The sequence below is a fragment of the Bombus flavifrons genome, chromosome 4 (assembly GCF_040668555.2).
Source record: "Bombus flavifrons isolate JBK064 chromosome 4, iyBomFlav1_principal, whole genome shotgun sequence".
NCBI classification, from domain to species: domain Eukaryota; kingdom Metazoa; phylum Arthropoda; class Insecta; order Hymenoptera; family Apidae; genus Bombus; species Bombus flavifrons.
In genome coordinates this window covers 18,561,515-18,583,844 of record NC_138445.1, presented here as the reverse complement: position 1 = coordinate 18,583,844, position 22,330 = coordinate 18,561,515, and the positions used below count along the sequence as shown (strand labels likewise).

The 22,330-nt window shown below is 39.4% G+C and overlaps 1 protein-coding gene across 4 annotated transcripts in view; it reads left to right on the top strand.

Moving 5' to 3' along the window:
- Positions 1 to 22,330, top strand: part of LOC138179276 (tyrosine-protein kinase Dnt) — a 128,967-nt gene that overhangs the window by 34,468 nt on the left and 72,169 nt on the right. Inside the window, exon 1 of one of the 4 annotated variants that reach the window (XM_069111903.1) lies at positions 16,277 to 16,628. The exons of the other annotated variants lie outside the window; for them this stretch is intronic. The gene's annotated coding sequence lies outside the window, so the exon portion shown is untranslated. Of the gene's footprint in view, positions 1 to 16,276; positions 16,629 to 22,330 lie in introns of those variants that run through there. 4 annotated transcript variants of the gene reach the window in all.

Sequence of the window (22,330 nt, the reverse complement as noted above, 5' to 3'; positions counted from 1 at the left end):
ACTGTCGGGGCAAGCTCGTAAAACAACTCCCGTTGATATTTCGCTACGACCTCTGTCAGTGGAAACGACAAGGGGAAAATCACTTATTCCAGAAGAACGCGTTTGTTGGAAAATCGTGCGACAGTTCTTACTCTCTGAAAATGTTCCGCAAACACCTATACGCCAACATTGCTCGCGCAGACGCTTTTCCGAAGTCATTTTCTAATTTTAAATGTGATTCTTTTTATGGAAATTAAGGAATTCAATTTTTTTGTTTCATTATCTCAAATGTAACGTATAAATTAGTATTTTAGGGTTACTAACGACCGATTGACACAGATTTTTGTACCGATAATAATAAATTTATCGTGCGTATTTAATTATTGATTATTAAAAGTAAAGGGAGAAGAAGAAGATGAAGAAGAAGAAGAAGAAGAAGAAGAAGAAGAAGCAAGAGAAGCAGAAAAAAGTACATATTGTTCTGAAAAATAAGTTTACATACGTGCTATTTCGTCTTGTTCCTTTTGTATGATTTTCTATTCATGTCACACGTTCGGAATGTAGCAAAGTGTTTCAAGAAACGTGGTTATTAAAATAAAATGTTACGCCCTTTGTGCCTTCTATAGTATTTCCAACGATACAATATTATTTTAAATTGAGAGTAAGAGAAATAAACACGATACCGCCTGACATTTAATGGAATAAAGTTTTGCAATATCTTGTAAACGACGAGTTTGTTCGATTATTTTAATGTTTTTATTCGACAATGCGTGACTCTATTTTAATGGTAAAACGTGGTTTTTTTTTTTTGTGTATCGTCAGATTTGGAACAAAACTGAACGGTCTGGAATCGTTCGATATTTTGGCCTTTCTTACTATCGAATATTATTAACTGTGTGAGGCATACCGCGTCAATTTTATAACGAATTGACCAACTTTCTGTATAATGTACACGTAGTTTCGCTGCTATTCCAAACTCGGCAAGTTTAACCCCTTTGAACAGTAGACGGAACATTAAATGGAAAGCCACCTATGATGTCGCTTTCTATACAAGTGATTGATTTATACAGTAGTGGTCAAGAAATCCGTTTAATCAAAGTAAACGTAAAACACAAAGAACTTTTTTCTCAAAGATCCAACTTTTACCTTTTCGGTTGTTCATACAGTTGTAAATCATCTACGCGTAACTTACTCTTGCCATTGATGTCACTTTTGGTATCGGAAGATTTAAACAACTTACAAAATCTTCGTGCCATGTGGAAACTGTGACTAAGATTAAACGAAAAATTGAGTGGGAGCCTTTTCTTCTGCGTATTTGCGATTGAAGCAAAGCTCGATGAAAACTTGTATAAAAATCTACAGAGAATTAGTATAAAAAAAAGAATGGAAGAACGAATAAATCCACATCTTTTATTAACGCTGGCCATGCGGAAAACGCAAAGTCCATATGAAATATGCGGCTCGATACCAAGGGATTAAAAATTCAATCGTAAAACACGATGGAAATTAATACAACTTTTATACTCGTTTTATTTTCCGATATTTGTTTATGTTAAACGTATTTAAAGGGGTAAATGATAAAAAAGTTCGTTATGGCAAATCGTTTGCTCGTGTGGCCGATTTTGAATTTCTCAGACTCGGGCATTAAACTATTTCATCTAGTATTTTGAGTACAAGTATTTGGAAAAATGCTCAAAGTATTCCGATTGATAGTTCCGTATATAAGGTCCTTGAGGTTTAATATTCGCAACGTTCAATGCAACAAAATCTCGAGCTGTTCGTCGTTCCCAAAATTTTTGTCCCGAGTTTATGCGTCGAACAATTCTTTGAAATCCAGTAACTTGATTTTCACTCGCTAAAATCATTTTTACTGACTGACATTTTATTTGACTGACATTTGTTCCGTATTTACTACGACGATTGAGAATCGACTAAGAATAAACTACTAATGTTTCTATATCGCATATATCTGTGCCATGTTTGGTCGCATGGTTTTCACGTAGAAGCGACCAACGATAGACGATATACTCGATTCCAGGAGCAATTATCTTTTTGCGTCGCCTCCGCGATGTCTTCCCAATGTCCATTTTGTTCGCCGTGATCGAGATAAATGTCGATCGATGGAGTTTGAGAGAAGGACAGAACGTCAGGTTGTCCGTACCTATCGTTCTTGAACGATACTAGACGAACGATAGACTTAGGAATTCGATTCTCAATCGACGACGTGAATGTGTCGAAGGGATGATTAATCATTCGGTGTGTTACAAAAATATTGGTAAAAAGCGTTCCTCGTCGGTGGATGAGTGGGTGCGGGGAGGTGGATAGAAGCGCGACGTTTCGGCCCTATCAATTTCCACGAGTACACAGGGCTGCAAGGAACGTTAGCCAAATTGCAGCAGTTTGCCGACGGGTAGATCCGGCCAGACGATAACGTAAACCGCCATGGTTTATGGCTGAGCGATCTGCCGTGTCTCGTGTTTGTGCACACGCACGGTTGAATGCGTGCGAATACGCGTTTGTACCTGTAGATTCACATATTCCGTCGATATGTGCATAAATACAGGACATACGTAGACACAAGTGCAAATACATTATGTATTGATACAACCGCTGGCTCGGTGGAGCCGCGCGATTGATACGCGTACACACGGGATACGTTGTCGTCTTAAATAAGCTACGAGGAATCTGGAGGTAAAAATTTACAGTTTACCCCGAGCATTGCGGTCGACTAGGAATTATCCTTACTAAGTATATTGTACATTGGCACCTTGTTTTCGTACAACAATTATCGTACACTGTACGTAGTATAATAAACGAAAATATTCAACTACCTATTTATATGGAAATCATATTACGCGTGTACGATAGTTGGTAATTGACTGAAAATAAAGCAAAGAACGTGTAATTTCCTCACTTCCGATAATTCGTTTCGGTTATCGAACAACTACTTAGGATAAATAATTTAATCCTATTAAGTTCAATCATATTAACGTAGTTATTTATCACCGTTATTCAATCACAATTATATCGGATTTAATCTACGATATTGTCACGTTTACATGCGTTCGGAATAATTCATGTAACAATACCAGATTTCTAATTAATTGTCTGTCGTAAAGTACCATCCCACTAAACATAATATGTACAATTAAGTGCAAATATCCTCCGACAGTTCCAGCATAAAAATGGAATCTTTGTTGGAGAAAATATTGCAAATATTGAACAGCTGCTCACAGCGGTCGCCAGATGCGGCAAGTAAGTATCGACGACCAAGATACCGTTAAGTAGTCATCGAAGCGTTCGAGTTTGCCCGATACAGATAGATAGAGGCAAGGTTACGCTAATTATCCGTTTCCTTCAGTACGTTCGTTTCGTTTGGAAATTACTTAACCAGTAAAACGCAATAGTTAATCTCCGTCTATTAAATGTTGTATCCGATAGAATCAGTTTGTGCGTTTCGTTACGTAACACATTTTCAGACAGTCAATTTTCAGTCCAACTGTTCTATCACCATACGCTACCATCTTCATCCATCCATTGGTATTCTATTATAAAGCACATTTTAGAAGAATATAGATTTAGAAAAATATCGTACTCTATGCGATAAAATATTAGATTTGTATGGCCATAAACATTGATATTTTCTTACATCGCCTGTTCAAAAGATGACAACGTACGAGATTCGCGTACTAATTTCTCAAATAACTAAAAACTATAAATTCCAAAACGTGATAAATTCACTTTACTTTTTTACTTTGTTTATATTTAGAACATTGCCAATATTTTGATTAAAAGAATCATAGAATCACAAACTTGGGCGTCTACTTTGGGGGATATTTAATGGGGATCTAATTCTTATAAATTCTTTAGATGAATCGCTTAAACGATAAGAAATAACGTTTACTACGTTGATTCGTTGCACCAAATACCATTTTCGTATAAAGTTATCATTTGTAGCTTCTTTCGTATAATTCTATAATTCCTATATCGAGTTTTCGAAGCATAGGTACTCGATGATTTTGGATCGGTCGATGATAAATACTTGTTCGTACTTTAAGACTTTGCAAACTATAACGGTATTTCGTTGTTACGAGTTTATGGCTGCATAATTAGATCAAAAAGTAGTATCAAAAAGTAGTTTTTTTGAAATTGCCGGCATCGATTGTAGAACTTCAAATCGTTAACTCGAATCTCTAACTTTGATTCGTCCTTTTTGAGATTTATACGAACACCACATTGACAAGCATTGTTATGATTTTGCAGGCGGTAGAGAAGCCGAGAAACATAAATAATTCGTAGAAAGAAGAAAATATTTTGCAACGATGTACCGATTCTACCGGCGAGCGTTATTTCACTATTGTCTTACACTGTGGGACGCGGAATGGGAAGAATTAATTTGACAGCGCAACGTCGTTCTTTATCTCGTCGTTCTTCGACGAATTTCATCGCGTGATGTACTCGCGCCGTAAATAACGCGATAGAACGCGCGTAGCTTGGTCGAAACGTTCGTTTTCTCCATTGGTCCGCAAGACGGAAGAAAACGGCGTACAAAACCGAACAATGAAAAAAGAAAGTTGAAATTGTGCCGATATGAATGGAAGGACGGGCGGATTTGCAGGTATATAATGGCTGACAAGGAGGCTGGATTTCGCGAAATATACGGTGATCGATGGGCAACGAACGTGACGAAGCTTCCTCCGCGCTGTCCACTTGACGCTGAATGCAGTGGTTGCGCGTGTAAGAGGATGCGTCGCGATTAATACGTCGACCGGCAAGTATGCAGGTGATTTGCAATCCAATCGACGAACGTCCACCATCGGCCGCCATCGGGCTGGTTTACATGGGAAATTTATATACGGACAAACACGAACACGTTGGCGATACACGAGCTTCCATATCCGTGATTCCGTACATATTTACACGTGTCTCGCATCGACGAGCGCGCGTGATTTACGCAAACACTCGCGAGAACGGAAGACGCGTCAAAATTTATTCTCCCCTCGGATCATCGATCCGTCGATGAAACGAGTTAAGCCTCGCGATCGCCTATTTGCACGGCAAATTAATATATGTTCATCAGCCGTTTCTCTGTTTGCCGGGACAATTTCGTTGCCCGGAGTACGGACGGGTTATGTTTGTGAAGTGTAGTCGTTTCACCTCGCTACCAACCCTGCCCACCGCCACGCCGCACCGCACCGCGCGGTGCCATCCAGTTCCGCGCCGTTTCGGGAATATCGCGCGGAGATGCGCGAACACGAGAATAATATAAATCTCGGCGAATATAAACTATATCGATGTCGACACGAGCAAACACGAAAATTATCCAAGTTATTTTAATCGTTCGAAATTTTATTCTCCCTCGAAGCACGTAGATATATCGGGGAATTCACGGTGGACGCGTCTAGCGGACGCGTTTCCGTGGAAAAATACGATTTATCTGATTCGCAGAGGCATTCCAATCCAGCTAACTGTTCGCATTACTCTCGAGTAGTTGCATCGTTCCCGTTCGAATACATTAGGAACCGGAGGATCAATAAACCCCCCTAATGGCGAGGAAAATGGTATTAGGGATTTCCCTTTAATCCGCAAGCCTGACCTCGTCGCTGTTAAAATGTCTAGCTAACAGCGCATAGTTTTCTCCTAATAGTCTGAAATACTTTCCTTAATTGTTTCATCTGATGCCGTTAATTTCGCAAATTGTATCAATTATAATTATAATTGTACATAGCTTTCGCTACTTTTCCTACGCTTACCCGATTATATCTTTCCCGAAGGACGAAGTTTGATTTCAAATTTTCAACATTAATATCCTACTATAATACATATTATTCGCAATCGAATAACACGAAGCTTACTCGACATTTTTAGGACCATCGATCGAACCGAGGTGCCGTCGGTTTTCATGCGACATATGGTACGTGCCAAATGCATGGTGCACGAATAACGTCCACAGTGGTTTAGCACGTTTGCACATAAATATGTAGGTATGTGCGTATTAGCGATATAGTAGTGAGAAAATAAAAGGGAAAGGCAGGCAGATTTAGATAAATTTAAGCGTGTAGTGAAAAGGATTATGAAAATTGCTATCACGGAATGCTCTAGTATCTTAGAACGACACGTCGATACAAGCTTATCAAACTTGTACTTGTACTTGTAAACTTGTCAACCGATCATCGTGAAAATTTCAAATCTAGGAAGATGCATTTAATATCGTCGTTTGTCTCCCATATATCTGCATATTTTTCGTTTAATCCTACAACTTTTTCCCACCTATCTCCAATTAACTGATTAACTGATTAATCCGATTAATCATCGAACTAACTAATCGTCGCAGCTTTGGCAATTAAGTTCGTCGGTGTTTAGATTCAATTTAACCTGTTTGACGCGTTTCTCGTTTGTAAGCATTCGGCTATTTAATTACAGTTGATAATTTACTTTGAGAAATTTACTTTGACATTGCATAAACTGTTTATTTCTACGATATCGTAAGATGTATTATGCGGATCATAAATATTAGACCACCTACTCGCTATACTTATCGGAGACCTAACAAATTTTACTTTATTTGGTAATATGTACCTTACATTATTGGACAAATATGAAGCAAATGAAACGACGGACATATAATAAAACAACTAGAAAATGAAAGCAGTGGAAAGCATCGAATTTATACTATGGTAAATATCAGAAGATGTGCTTATATCTTTATACTTATTGTCGGCAGTGTATGTTGTCGACCAATTTTATGTACAAAATAATGATAATAGCGCTGCGTGAGATAGTATTAACAATTCGATAGGGAACCACCGATATCGCATCGATACATGTATCGTTAAGTATATGTATGTACATATTGCAATTATGATTGGATATCCTTTGTGTATCTAATACAGATTGGCTACGATATAGCACATTTGTGCAACGTGGATTTGTACGAGTGTACGAAGTACACGCGTGTGTGAAACGTCTTGAATAGGATTTGCAGTTAGGATTGAAATCTATTTCCATGACATAGATAGAACTTCTATTTGTATACGATACGTACAGGTATACATATACGGCATAGATTTACCTATTTCGGATATAATAATTTTCATATAGCAGAGAGACGTTTACGTTGTTTTATTCGATTAAAATCAAAAGAAACTTGGTAACGAATCCGTGATATAGAATACTTATAATAGAGATATCCATGTCGCATGTAAGATATAATTTTATAACCTATTTTCCCTAAGTATCCTATGATATTTATATAAGGATTGATGTGTATGTCTTACGTATTAATTTACTTGTTTACTTTTATACTGTACTGTTCTCCGTCATTGCACCATTACATTGGCACGAAACAATTCAGAATATTCTTACAGGTTATTAATTTTATTAAAGTTAGCAAAATGAAAGAAAGTTTGAAATCATCGTGTCACAAACTACTCCAAGCTTACTCCAAGAACCATTTTTTACGATAAAAACGAAATCAAAAATGTATAAAAACGAAGCTTTCCCGGTATTAAAAATTCTCCAAACTGTTCAGTCGAGAGAAGAGAGTAATATCTACGCAGAGCATAAAATATTTTCCGTTATTCATCGATCTCTGTAATAATAACGGGAGGAAACTGTAAATGCTTCTCGTGCCAGTCGTAAACGGAGTCGTAAGTAAAAAATACCGGTTAAAAAAAGGATGCGCTGTGCCGAGCAAATAGCGTTCGTTCGCATTCATGACGTTTCGACGCGCGCAATTTTTAGCCGGAACATTTTTTCACGCAACGTTACGTTTGCTCGGTCGCGTACGTGAAGTATTTCAACGTGCACGATGCAAACTAGCGCGCCTATACAAATGGAGCGACGAAGTACTCTCGTTGGTAAAATATTAGACTTGCCGCGCTCGCAAAGTGGTCGAGCTATAATGCTCGTACAAACAAGGACGGTGGGCCTGGAGGATAATGACGATGACAGGGAAATGTCGTGTTTCGAAAAAGAACCGTGCGTTTCCTGCGACGAATGGAGATCAGAATGCGTAGAAAATCGTCGGATGGCCATGCGGCGTGCGCCTGCACATATTGCAAAACGGTCGTACCTGTCGAACTCTATCATCGCATAAAATCGGCCTGCAGGCGTAATACCCGTTCCGCTGCATCCAATGGAAATTGCTCGTGATCCTCCGACACTTTTTATGTTTCCACCCCTCTGCACTCGCTCGTTCGTTCTGGCTTTTTTCTTCACTGCCGTTGTCTTTTTCTGCCGTTTCGCCAGAATCTTCCCTCTAATACCATGTACTTTATCGTTTTCAGCTGAGCTACTACCGATGTAGCTGGTCCACTAAAAAATTCATTAGGTGGATAACGCGCCCGTTTTACTTCTTATTTCACTCGTAGCGCGGGTGATTCTCGTAGAGCAAATGAACTTTTCATAGTCCCTTAAATTGCATCGTTCAACGATGCTGTCATCTGTTAAAAATAATTCTGGTTTTTATAAACAAAGTATATCGTCGTCTTTGAAACGATACCAGTCGTTTGACCTTTTGACTCTGTAATAAAACGATCAAAAGTTTAGAATGTAGAATTTTGAAAATAATTACCTCCTTACCCACCCGTTTGCTCTACATTTTTCATATCAGATACAAATAATACGTACATAACGATTGCGTCATTTAATGGCTCGTTCGAGTATCTCTCAGAGTATACCGCTAAAGAGTTAACTGTCCATTATTCTCTTTATATCTGACGCATATTCATTCTCTAATTATACGTATTACTGTATCGGCGCAGTATCATTGGATTTCGAATCGTTGTAGCCGACTAGTTTCTAACATCGAAATCTGCATGCGGTATTTCTAATGCAGTTTTATACGGACAGTACGTGCTGCGGTGTCGACTAAGGGTACAAAAATATTATTTCGCTAACATTCGCGTAGTTTTTGTTAAGCTAGAGTACGAAGGAAATGCGGTAACGAACGAGCACTTCATCATTGTATACGTGACTGTTTTCTGAGTTATATCGGAAACAAAATAACAAGTGACACGCTGTATTAAAAATCAAATTTCTCATACGTATCACACGTAAACGAGTTATTAATACAAATTTCCTTATTATCATTATTATTTGTAATATTATTTATAACGCAACGTTATAAATTTTGATATTTTGGTGTCTTGTTAATAACATTTTTGGTAGAATTTTGCGGTATAATTGCGTTAAAAGAGATTGAAAATTTATTACAGTTTCTCTGGTAGGTACCAAATAAATACCGTCATTAGTTGCGCGAAGCAACGATGCGATGAATATACGCGTTGATACACCATACCATGTCGAATGCAATTTAAAACGAACGGCGCGGGTGTTAATTATAATTTCTGGCAACTCGATGACTTTCTATAAATCGCCAGTTTGAAACAGGCCTCTGCAGCGCATTTTTGCTGATCGAAAATGCATCGTGGAAAAGCTCGACACGTCTGGGAAAATAAATAATTGAGCGCTTCGAATGAATATTCAATAGGCGACTCGTATTTACCGTTTATTGCTGACACGCAGATCGTCCACGATATCGATTTTCTGTATTGGTTACGATAATCGATAATCCGTAGCTGGCTACTACGAGATATTAGAAATTTTATTTATTAGAAGTTAACATTAGGCTTATGAATCTCCGTTACGTACATAGGTAAGTAGGCGATACTCACGAAAGTCGGAAATCGTACGCGGCGAAGGTATTGGCGCGTGGATTGGGCAGATGTATCGATAAGCGAGCAGGGTGTTGCCGTGCGATAAATCCGGCGTCAAGAGTCAGAGATACGGAATAGAAGGGAATCGTCGAGAGAATCGTAGAAGTGGTAGGTGCATTGCATCGCCGGCTGCAGTTGGCAGGATAACGGTGTAGGAAGAGGGGAAGGAAAGCGAGAAGTTCTTGACGTCTGCGCGAGGATCCTTTCGACGCAAATCCAATTCGACAAGCCTCGTACGTAACCTGCAACGCGTCGTCAAGGAAATAAATCCAGTGACGAGTGTCTAAAGCAGGATTCCGCTTAGAACAGCCGGTAACTTGCCGAGACTTATGAGAAAGCATCTATCGTCATTAACGCAGAAAGCACAAAGGGAGGGAAACGTGTTCGATTCGCTGCCATGGAGAAATTGACGAAAGTTTATTCTTCACTTGGTTATGTCTGAGATTTGTACAAAACGATACGTATCTTTTCTAACGTTTCAAAATCAGGTTTCCTAGTTTGACGTAATTTCTTAAATACGCATTATAAAATGAATATCTTATCGAATTTTAAATCACGTAAAACTGTACGATCAATTTATGATGAAGCGTTAGTTTAAAGTGCATGACCATCTATGGTAAATTTGTCATAAGATATTCTAAAATGTAAATTCTGCGATAATATCCAACGTATATCTAATTATACCGTTACATAACGTGTGTGGTAACTTGTTTCCATTGTTCCTACAATTATGTAAATTTGTCGTGTTTCGATTAAAAATAATGTTACTTCGCGTTTGAAGTTAGCTTAAACAGCGGGAAAACCGTACTGCTTACGGGATGCCTCGAAAAATTTAAAAGTATAAATTTTTATACCCGGATAAATGTTCTTTCTTCATTTCGCAAGTAGATAATCCCTTTTTTATCTAACCATTTTTTAAACCATCCTATATAGCAGAAAGAGAAATAATATTTCGATTGACAGAGTTAGCGACAACGAAAATGCCGCCCAATTCCGCCTCTGTCGACAATTTAACTTTCTCGGCAGAAGAAAGTTCTGATTTCGTTGTTTCCGCGTCCCTTCGATTCGGGCGAAAAGAAATTGTTCCGGCAGTATTCGTCAATTAAAAATTCCGACTGGCTGCCGAGCTTCCCTAATTATCGCCGGTGCCACGAACGGTATGATGGGTTTCTCGATCAGCGACGGTTAATTAAGAAACCGTGGTAATCATCGACGAGTTTCGAGAACGAAGCGAACAGTCTGAAGAAGGAAGCTTTTGTGCGGACGCTTACCGCTGCCTCATTGTTTTTTTATCCATCGACCATCAACTTTCTTTGTACCATTTCCCCGTTTTCCTTTTACTTTCTTTTTCCACGTGAATCGGTAAGAGTAGAAAGGTAAAAGAAGAAGCAAAGATGGTTTCGCTAAATCCGTTCTCTGTCTGTTGCCTATTGACGGCTATTTCCTCCAGCTAAATTGATAATTGTTCTCGCTTCTTCCCTCGTACTTCACCCTCGCACTTTATTTCTTTGGTTTTGCAACGCGCATCCTTTCGTACGTTATTTCGCGCTAGCCAAGGATGATATCTTGTTCCGTTTCTAATATCGTTCTATCTGAACAAAGGATGATAGAAATATCGGAACATCGTGGAGGTTATTGAGTTTTGGGTGGGATATATCTGCAATGGACGCGTTCACCAAGTATCGTCGTTTAATCCTGCTACTACGTCTTTCAAGTAGCGAAATATTTTTTTAAAATAACGAAATATAAAATAAAAAAGTTGACCTGTAAATAATTCTGTCGTGAATTATAAATGTTTGTGATTTACTTTATATATTGTTACTTCTTACACGTTAATTACACGATCGTTATCGAAGCTTATAAAATTTAGTTTAAAGCGTAAGCTGTAAAACATTGCAACATGAAAGAGAACCGCGCGTTTGCTGACATTCGGTTTAGTCAGTTGAATATTACACGATCTTTCTTTCTTTCTTCCTTTCTTTGCGTAGTATGGAAAAATTGCGAACACCAACCAAACTTTTACACACCGTCTTGTACAATCGCATGCGATTTTTCAACGCTCGAAGCGACGTAGTGCGGCACATTTGATCTAAATCCGGCTTAAAAATTCCTCGTCGTTTTGCATTCGATGCTACTATCGAGGAAAGCGTAAAACTGTCGAACGAAAGAATTGCGAGAAAAAGGTTGATACGATCTCGTTTCTAGTTTCGTTCCTCGCGGGAGCTTTAATAGACCGTGAATAGGCGCGAGTGGGAGATTTTAATACGCGAGTGGATCAGCTCGGTGGAATTGACGTATCATCGCGTTGCAGGAAAATCCGAACGAACCACGGGCGACGATAATTGTCGCTAATTACGCTTCGTGTGTCACTTTTAAGCCGGCCGAGGACCACGATCGTGTTTTTCCCCTCCTTCGAATAACGAGGCTCGTTAACGCGCTCCTTCTAACCAGCCATCGGAGTTTCTGTTCATCCGGTCGTGCTTGGATCGATCTAGCATCGGTGTCGTCGTGTTGATTGTGTTTCACGACTTGCACTTACCGAAACCACTCGTGTCTGGCCGGTGTTCGTTGGAAGAGCAATCGAATCGGTCGTCGAACGTTGTTTCTAAAGAGACGTTTAAACGAATTTCACTGTTTTCTTCGTTTCTCGTCGACGCGACGGTTCGACATAGTTATTTGAACAGGACAGCAGAGACCGGTTTAATGAATGTTTTCGTTGATGCTTGGGTACGTTGTGTAGCTGACTCTTGAAAGCCAGCTACGTACGCTCCACGAGAATGAAGAAGAAGCGGTAACGATCGGAATTGCTGGTTGAGCATTTGATCGAAGGCTTTTTTATGCATTTGCTGCGTCTCGATTTTATACCGCTCTGACAGTCTGTCGACGTGCTTTTACACAGAATTAAATTAGAGTATTTTCTACAAAATTTCCGCTTGAAATTACAAATTGGTCAAATTATTTTACAAAGGATAACTGTTCCATTTGTTCTCCAATATTAACGCAATAAAGCACTCGAGCGTTTGATCGACTCGCTGATTTTTAAAATAGAGAGAACGCACTGCGGCGAACTTTCACCTATGAACGCGCAACGTGATTTTCTTCGTCGATAGCCTTTAAAAGTAAGATACGCGTGCTACATTTATCTTGCTACATTCTATGCGCGTAGTTTCCACAGGGTAAAGAAATTGTTACCGATACTTGCTTTCTGGTCATTTATTTCTTCGTATTCGTAAGTCGCGGTACCTGTATAATCCGATAAAACAGAATGCCGCAGAATTGCGAAAACCATTTGACGAATTACTTATTAACGGAGAAAATATATCTGTTGAAACCAATTTTTCTAGAATAATACGAAACATTCCATTATGAGAAAACTGATTCATCCTATATGTACTAGATATATAGTACTTCATTAAAAATCCAATAATGCCAGAAATACGCGATCCCTTTTAATTAAAGGTAATCTGTAAGCACAGTGATAATATTCTGTATAACGAAGAGAATATATATCCGACGAGAATATATGCATCTACGTATTGAACGAAATCTGCCATATACTCGGTCGTCCTCCGCTGTATTCGAAGTTGCAAAACCTGCAGTTTGATCCAGAAAATTAAGAAAAGTATATTATTCGTATTTCATAACTAAAAGAAATATGGCTACTAAAATAATCGATAATTAATCAAAGGTATCACATGTTAATATCACGTAATGTTTTCTCTTCGTCGTTGCTAAACGCTATTACACGAGGTCGTTTCGTTCCCAGCAAAATATCCTCGTCTTTCTACTATCGTTAATTTAGGTATGATCTCTGCATAGTCTATTTACTTCTAGTTTACTTTCTGTTTCATCGAAATAGCTTCGAGTCGTTGTTACTTTCCTATAGCGAAAGATATTCTCGAAATCTGAGACGATACACGCGGTTCCCCGAATATAAAATATCGAAACATCGTCGAGTTGTCGCTTGTACGAGATCTTTGTCACGCGTAGAAACGCCTCGCGAGCATGCTGCCGTCTTTCATTCGGTTCTATTCAACGGGTACAACGATATTCTCATAGCCACGAAGGGCCATGAAATTTTCCCTTACATTAGTGCCGCTAAATAACAGTAACGTACGACAGAAAGCAATCCTATTACAAAGGAGGTTCCGTATTGTGGAACGCTTGCCTCAAGTTTCTCAATTAGTCACGTTCATCGCCTGCAGCCAGCTTTAATGCACGACGCTGTGCTCGAGTCGCATTTTCCATACGGGAGGACCTTTCTCGTCGCGCGCGCAGGTGTATGATAAAACATACTGGTTCGTTGTTGTCCCTGACAATCGGTTACCGTTAAATAGTCTTGCCTGTGAATACGTCAAGGCACCGAGCTTCGACCGAAAATAGATCAAACACGGTCACGAAAAAAAGAGTCGTTCAGCCTTTGTTATAAATATAACGATCGTGGTCGTGCGATATAAAGAGAAAGAGAGCGTTTATGAGATTTATGAATTGTGAAAATAGACTCGACGAATACGTATTTATTACTGCTCACATTGCGCGATATCTGTTGAGATGAATAACCGCTTTTTCATTTCGTAACTTAATAGTAACGGAGGATTGTTAGAGGAAAGAGTGAGAATTAACGCGACTTTGGTCGCGCGGGATTTAAGAGTTTGACTCGTGAAATTTCAATTCAGACGTAGACTTATTTCATACGAAAATTGTACGAGACAGGATCTACGAGGCGTAATACGAGTCGCGTCAATGCGACCGATCTATCTTCTCCGAGTTTCTTCGAGCTCCACCTTTCTCTTCCGAGGTTGAGTAAAACGTGATCTTTTTCTTCTCGGGTTTCCGAAGATGCTACCCTTCGTTAGCTTCCCCTTCTACCCTTATCAGGAAATGTTTCACAAATGCAAGGCGGGCGTGAAGAATAGGCAACAAAGCGGATTTCCTCGACCCGAGTCACTAAACTCCACGTGGAGTGGTTTTCTACACGGGAATGCTCTCTTCCGAACGTTTAACAACTACGTGTTTTATGACATGCTGCTATTGCCATGCTATTTGACATACGTTATTTGCTATTTAGTTGGTTATCGATTTTGGAAGGGCCACGGCCGCCGCGTCTACGGCTCTTTCGTTATAACGGATTTTCCAATTTCTAAAACTCTGATTACGATACGATATGAGAAATTGTGCTAATTTCTGCCTCTATCGACGCTATACAAGTTTCGAAAAGTTATTTTGAAATACATTCGAGTATGTTTTTTCGAGTCTTTGTTAGAAACGTTTACGGTATTTCGTTGTTCTATCAAAAGAGTGGATGTTGAAATGTAAGAGATTCGTGCCGTTATTTAGGAAAATTCTCGTCCCACAGGATCTGTTCGGTTTTCAACGAATCGCGATCGAAAACAGCTAAACACGGAAAGGCGGATGCGCAACTAATTAAAAGCAGCATGGAATAATTGAATATTAAGAATTCTGCTTGACAAACCGGTAAGTGGCTGAGTGAGATAGAGGGTTGAAACGACGGCCGCTGGAGAAAAGGGAGGATTGTCAGAGCACGTGAAACGGGTTGTGACTGATTTTAATTAAAGACAAACATCCCTCTAACTCGACGACGCTCTTTTGCGGCCCACTCGGGGAAACAATGGTTCTCCCTTCGGCAGGGCAGCTTGTTCTTTCGCTCTCGTTCCCCTCGATTTTCTCCCTTTGTCTCTCTTTTCCGAGCCTCGTCTCCTCGAGTTTGCCCGATTTCTCACGGCACTTCTTTTCTCACTTTTTCCACAAACGATCCGACCTAACTGCAGCCTGCGCAACCCTTTCGGACGCGAAAGCGACAAGAAACGGCGGATAGAGGTGGCCGGAAGCGAAAAAGGAAGAGAAATTTTCACGAAGGAGGAAAGAGAGGGATGGAAGAAGAGAGACGAGAGCCACTGTTGGATGAGCGTAGATGATTTTCAGACCAAGTGCTCCGGGCTCTCATTGGCGAGATAATTTGCGAAGAGTAACGCCAGCTTGCTGAAATGATCTTCCATCTTCGTCTCACCATTCTCATCCGGATTCTCTCTGGCTACGTTCGACGTTAAGGGTAGATACAAGCGTCCAAATGGGCCACTTTGAGAGTACACTCGACGTCAAAATAGACCGGCCAGCCCGTAAAAGTTTGAGGGGGATTATGAAAATATCATGCCGCGATTATGGAGGGTTAAAGGAATTTCGCGAAGGGATAACGCCGGAGAAGAATATCGAGTGCACGCGAATCTCCTTCGTCGAGACGCCACGCCGCCGCGCCACCGCGCCACCGCGCCGTAGGGTTATAGATTTTCTGGACCTAACGTAGACCTAACGTTGCATGGAAATTGAAGGTAACTTCTTGCCGAGAGAACGTTGTTTGCATCTTATTAAAGAGACAAAATGTTAAAAACGAAGGATTATTTAATCGGAGTCTCGATAGGTAATTTACGACGATTATTATAATTTATGAAACAGATATTTGTACGAAGGTCATAGTTTAGAAGAAATATATTTTCCTTGTAACCGTTCGATATGCTGCACTGTTAGTTCGTCGGTCTTGAACAGTGCTTCGAACGGTGTAAACAGATTTCTTAAGGTATCGCTACGAGGAGACTAGCTCGAAAGGAGAGATATATTCAGCTTAAGTTCAGAAGTAACGTAATGCGTGGCTTAGTTAGCGAAACAAAATGAACATTAATGAATAACGGATGAAAGAGGAAAACGATGAGAAACGGAGGAGTAAAAGATTAGTCGGTGATATCCCCCACGTTTCATCTATCTTCTTTATTGCAAATTCGACCAGTCAACGTGACGCCATACTCTGGGCGCCAAGTTACGACAAATGAGTACCCTGGAATTCCATTCGACGCCAGTGGAAACGCGAAAACGTAAATCGCGACGCGATAAATGACTCGGATAAAATAAGCTTGGTTGGTGAGTTGTTGAGAGCTAAATTATTAAAGCATGTTTCACCCGTAATTGTTATTACGCTCTAGCGTTATGCTGTATTAGCTTTTCCTCGTTCTGTTGTACTTTACTTGACGAATATGATAGTAATAATGATTTCTATCACCATGAATTGCGATAGTTTCCCGAGAAACTGCTCGTTATACGTCATGTTGTGTATCTGTTACGCGTTATAAAATTCTCTCTATAAAATTTTTTTATATTTCAGTGTTTTAAGAAAACCTTTAACATAGAAGTAAAATGAAAATTCAATAACGCTTTTTTCTTTATATCTTATCGAAGCTGACGATATCTTTTAACGTCAAGGAAATAACGACGAAGAAGACAACGAGTGATTAGTGCAGAATCGAAAGATGTTTAGGCAAATTACGCGTTTCTTCGTTTCTCTATTTTTAATTGCTACTGACTAATATTAATTACGAGCTAAAAATACTACCGATATTGACTATCAACGTCTTTTGACACGTTTGATTTTCCGCAAATTCGATAACGATGCTATGTAACGCAGGAACCTGTGCGTACCGCGCGGAGAACTTGCTCGTTGTCGAAAACGAAGTTGACAACGATAACAAGATGAACGACCAAACTCCTGCTGTTCCAGTGATTGCCGCGATAACGAAATTTTCCAGAATCGGCCGGAATGAAATTAACATCTATCGATTACACGCGACGAGGAGTTTCGTTGACTCATGAAAATGTAACGGCGAACAGTTACGGAAACTCCGATAGTTTTCTCGAAACTTTGCCCGCTGTAACTAAATTTCATCGAATCAACGAAACTTTTCGTTCGTTGTCGATCGTCGTTGAGCGAATCGAGGAATTCCGGAAAAGTTTCGAGATCACGGCCCGCGATCGCATAAATGTCTGCGAACAAGAGGAGTGTATATCGGAACCTCGAGGCTTCTCAGTGCACCGATTGGTCGCATTATAAGAGGAACGGAATACATTATCTTACTGATGACAGAGATAACGTTTTAGAAAGCTCCGTCCCAGAGTTGTATACGTATCAGTTATATTTAAGCGAAGTAGAAATAACCAATCTTTCGGAAATACCTTAAAATTTATGTTTTCCTTTTTTATTTTAAATTTTATTTTTAATTTTTCATATTTAGGAAATGGACGTTTTATGAAATACTGACAATGTTTAAAAAGCTTTCGAATCGAATTTCAAAGGCTTGGGATCAAAATATTTCTTTCGTTTTTACATGACGTAAGTAGGAAAGTAAGGCAATAATTTGTTCTTATAAATCCTGCGTAAATGCTACGATCTAGTTAATTTTCTTTCGGCCGAAATTGACCATTTGCCTTTATCGACGAACTTCTCTGAGATTTTCGTACAAACACACGGAGAACGTAATGTTTTGATCCGCCGTTGCTATCGAGGGAAACGATTGTCTCTCCACTTACGAATGGATAAACAGAAGGGAACTACCGGAAAGGAAACAGAATTTACAGAGGCTAGATTAATTCCGGGACACTGCTGCGATTGTGCTAAACCCTCCGTAGATTTTTTCACCCTCGATTCTCAAGACGCTTCGAATTTCCGTCGTAATCGAGCGTATCGCATCGAGCTCCCCTATTGGCCGAGATATGTTTCCTACCAGGGATGTTGTGTCCTTAATGTGTTTACCTTGGCTCCTGACCCGGGTCGAACCGCTTTCCGGCTTCGCTTTTCGAATACACGCCAAAATGTAAAAGTGTTTACCCGTCCTTTCGATCGCTTTGCATCCCACGAAACAGAAACGGATACAGCTATGTACTTTATTAACTGATGTTAATTTATCGTTAAGACATATTAAGTATCTACGCGTGTGTATATTTCCTGAAATATATATTCAGAAATTGAGAAAATGGAATTCGTCGTTTATTTCAGCGATTTTTAGGTGGTTTAATTTTATTTCGTTTACCAATAGATTTTCTTTGCTGTACGAATAGGGGCAAATTAATAAAAAAATAGGACTTAACGTCTTGCTTGATTAGTTGTCTTAGTTGAATATGAATACGGTTTTAATAGCTGGCTAAGTTATGTATTTTAATGTGTGGACTGTTTGCGAGTGTCTTCCGTGACTGCGACGTATCATACCTACTAGCTGGAATATTATACGCTGCAATTTAACAGTACTGATACGATACGGAGAAATAAGATGATAAATTTTATTTGCTTATTACGAAAGGAATTTTATTTAATTGAAATTCGATATAGGACAAAATCGTGTATTCACAAATACGTCAATGCTTGCCAGATAAATATCGATAGCCGAGTTTTCCGAAACCAGAGCTTTGTTGTATATCCTGTACAACAGTAAAAACAGAACAATTGAAAATGAAATATTATCCCAGAGGCGCTATTAAAGTTGGTTCGTAGAAAATCCGAACGCAGCGAATATACATGTACTAGCAAGTTCGAAAGCAATGAATCGAAACGAATCGAGGCACTTTCTGAAAACAGCCCTCTGGCAAATAGAAGATAGTGGTAATGTATTTCCTAATTAAACAGGTAAATTGTTATGAAATTTTTATTCGTTTTGTATATACAAAGGAAAGAACAAGGCTCTGTAAGAACCGTTACAATTATCAATTCGAACGAAGCGTCGATTCATACTGTACACGTACACGTTTTACAGTGTAACATAACTTTACGTAGACCGTGTAGGATACATATACGTTTCCATTAAATTAATGCAACGTGTAGTGTTCGCAAAGACAGGCGCCACGCGAATCTACATGTAGTCATATCCGTACGTTTCAAACTCATTTTGACGTTGCATCAGGCTGCGATGCAACGTCGATCTGTATGCTGCGCTCATTTAATTTAACACACTGTGCATTGCCAGATTCAGATTTCCAGTATCTCTTGTACAACGAAATTTCAATCGAAATTTATATCAAATGTTTCGTAACTTAAGCTGATATTTTACGTGAAACGTAAATTGGCAAAACGCTGCTTAAAAATAGCAGAGATGAAACGAGCAATGAAACCACTTATCAAAAATTGTATAAATCTTCCTATAATATTTTAAATATGGTACAATGGTTAATTGTGGCTTCGTTTATATTTGTGATGATATTAATATGAGAAAATATGTTCCCTCGAATATCGTGTAATTTAATAACGCATTGAAACTTTGATGCTGTCATGGTGTCAGGAAGCGTTAAAGAGACGTTAGTATTACAATCCGAAGGTAGTATTTAAGACCTTTAGTAATATGAGATGAGGATAATAATAATAATAATAATAATAATAGTAATTAACGTTGTAAATAAAAATTGTTTATCGGTTGTAATCCTTCTATGTTTAATTGTTTATGACTTCGGAATACGTCTGGAGTTTGTGTCAGACTGAAATGACACGCAATCAGCCGAGATTAGTTAGTAAGTTCTAACGTACTTGCAATTTCGAAAACAAGAAACAGTATGAGAAAGAATATCGATATGAATGTAAGTGATACGCGGTAATACTTCGGAATTCCAACCATGGAGCAGCGTCAACCAGAATTGCTAATTCGAATTAAACTGTTGGCGTTCGCGTTACCTTGATGTAACTTTGCGAAATGCATCGGGATCGTCTAACTCGGTCTGAGCATTTAAGATGCATCCACTCCCTCGACATTAGTAGTCCGCAGTGAGTGCCAGTAGTGGCTGCCTGTTCATACGGCAGACATGATTTTCTACTTAGCAGTGGCAGAAGAGGCAGCCATCGACGCTTCCCCGAGTGAAACCCATAACCTATCTTCTTGTTGCCTACCCTCTTGCCCATATGCCGTCTCGAGTCCCGCGGGAGGAGAACAGGGCCACCGTTTTTCCGCATTTTTCCTTTCGCGATCTCAAACCCAAATTGATAGATCGCTCCGTGACCCACTCCGGAGCCCGATCGGTACGTACTTGCGAGGAATTTGCGTAAAACTTGCGTTTGATGGATTCGACTCCGATACTATTACGTCGGAGAACAAAGACGCGCCATGGAAAACCCTGTAGATAGACGGCTTAAAAATTTCTCTCTTTAATACCAAAATGATATATCAAAAGATAGAGTTTCTTATTTGCAACAGTGTACAATGTGCATTGTACACGTTCAATCCTTTGCGCTTTGTTTTTTTGCATTTGTACAGTTATAAAGTTATTGCTCGAGTTATTTTTGGTACAGAGAATGAAGCAATTATCGAATCGGTGATCAAACGCGGGCGGAGGGGAGGGGGACAGAGTGTTGGTTCGTAAGGAACGAGCTCTATCGTAGGGGCTGATTTATGGGGTAACCTGTAATACCGCGGGGCGAACTTACGAATTCAATTACCAAACATATCCAAAGAAAGGAAACCGCTTTGCTATAATAGAATTGAAATTCACTTATCGTACCGTTTAATCACTGTCTTCACGCTTATAAATCTTTGTATTTCCGCAATCGTATCGATGCATCTATCTGCATTCGCTTATTTACTTTGGATTTGGATCACCGCGTTTATCAAATCGCCCAAAAAGTTCGCAAGCGTTTATGTGCTTTATAAATATACTAAATAGTAGAGCAATAAACAAACTTGTCGCACCACTTACAGTTCCGCGATGTATCGTTTCTCTGCACGTTTGCTAGATTTGAACGCTATTGAAAGTTACTGAAAAGAAGTTACGCGAACCTTCTACAAAAACAAAAAGTAATTCGAGAATATACAGCAATTAATAGGGAAATGTATCACTCCGAACTGAAGTAATTTAGCAAGAAACGTAATCCAATACAATCGCGAATCGTTAGTGAAAGAGACGATGGAAGTGTTCGAAAATTATGTATGTATACGTGTATTTTCGATTTAGAACTAATTACCGTGCAAGTTATTTTTAACAATCATTAATTAAAGGTATCGTTGAACTAGTAACTAATCACGCACAACACACGGTAATTAGTGGTAATCCTGGTTAGTGGATATCTCTACTACGGCAATCAATTACGATGACGAGGGTGCAATCTTACTTTGTCTGCTAATCTTACCAGATAAGAACATCCACCCCATCTCTATTAAGCTGCTCAGGCGCCGCGCTACTCTCGCAACGGCCAATTCTTATTCCTGGCAAAGACAAACGGATTCTTCCAAGATAAAAGCATACGAATGGAAGGTTGAACAAGAAGTTGCCATAATCTCGGTAACTTAACGCGAGCGAACGTTTCATAAGAGGACCGGGACTTGATTGTGTCCATTTGTTGCTCGCTCGAAGCCGCCATTGTGGAACTTAATCCACCTGAGTTAGCTGCACGTGTTCCTCGAGGGATCACCTAAGATATATCTTGTTGAAATATTTTCTTGGCCGCACGAACACATCCTCGCTAGTGATGGGCTCAAGTACGTCGCAGGTAGGTTCAAACATTGACCGTCTGGATTCGAACTTGTATAAGCATCTCGAGAAAGAGATTTCTCTTAAAATCATTTCTCTCGACATCATCGAAAGCCACTAAATTTTCACGCATTATCTAATTCTACAGCCTCGTTCAATAATTGACTATATCCACTAGAATATGTACCGCTTTTCAGATTCCTACGACTCTTCTAGTATCGAGATACTTGTAAGCAGATTTTCGAAACTTGCCACTGTGACGTTCGGAGTTGGGAAACAGGTTACGAAGATCGAATACTCGGTAGATACATCGAATGATTCATATTTATGGGGATGTAATTAAAATAGTA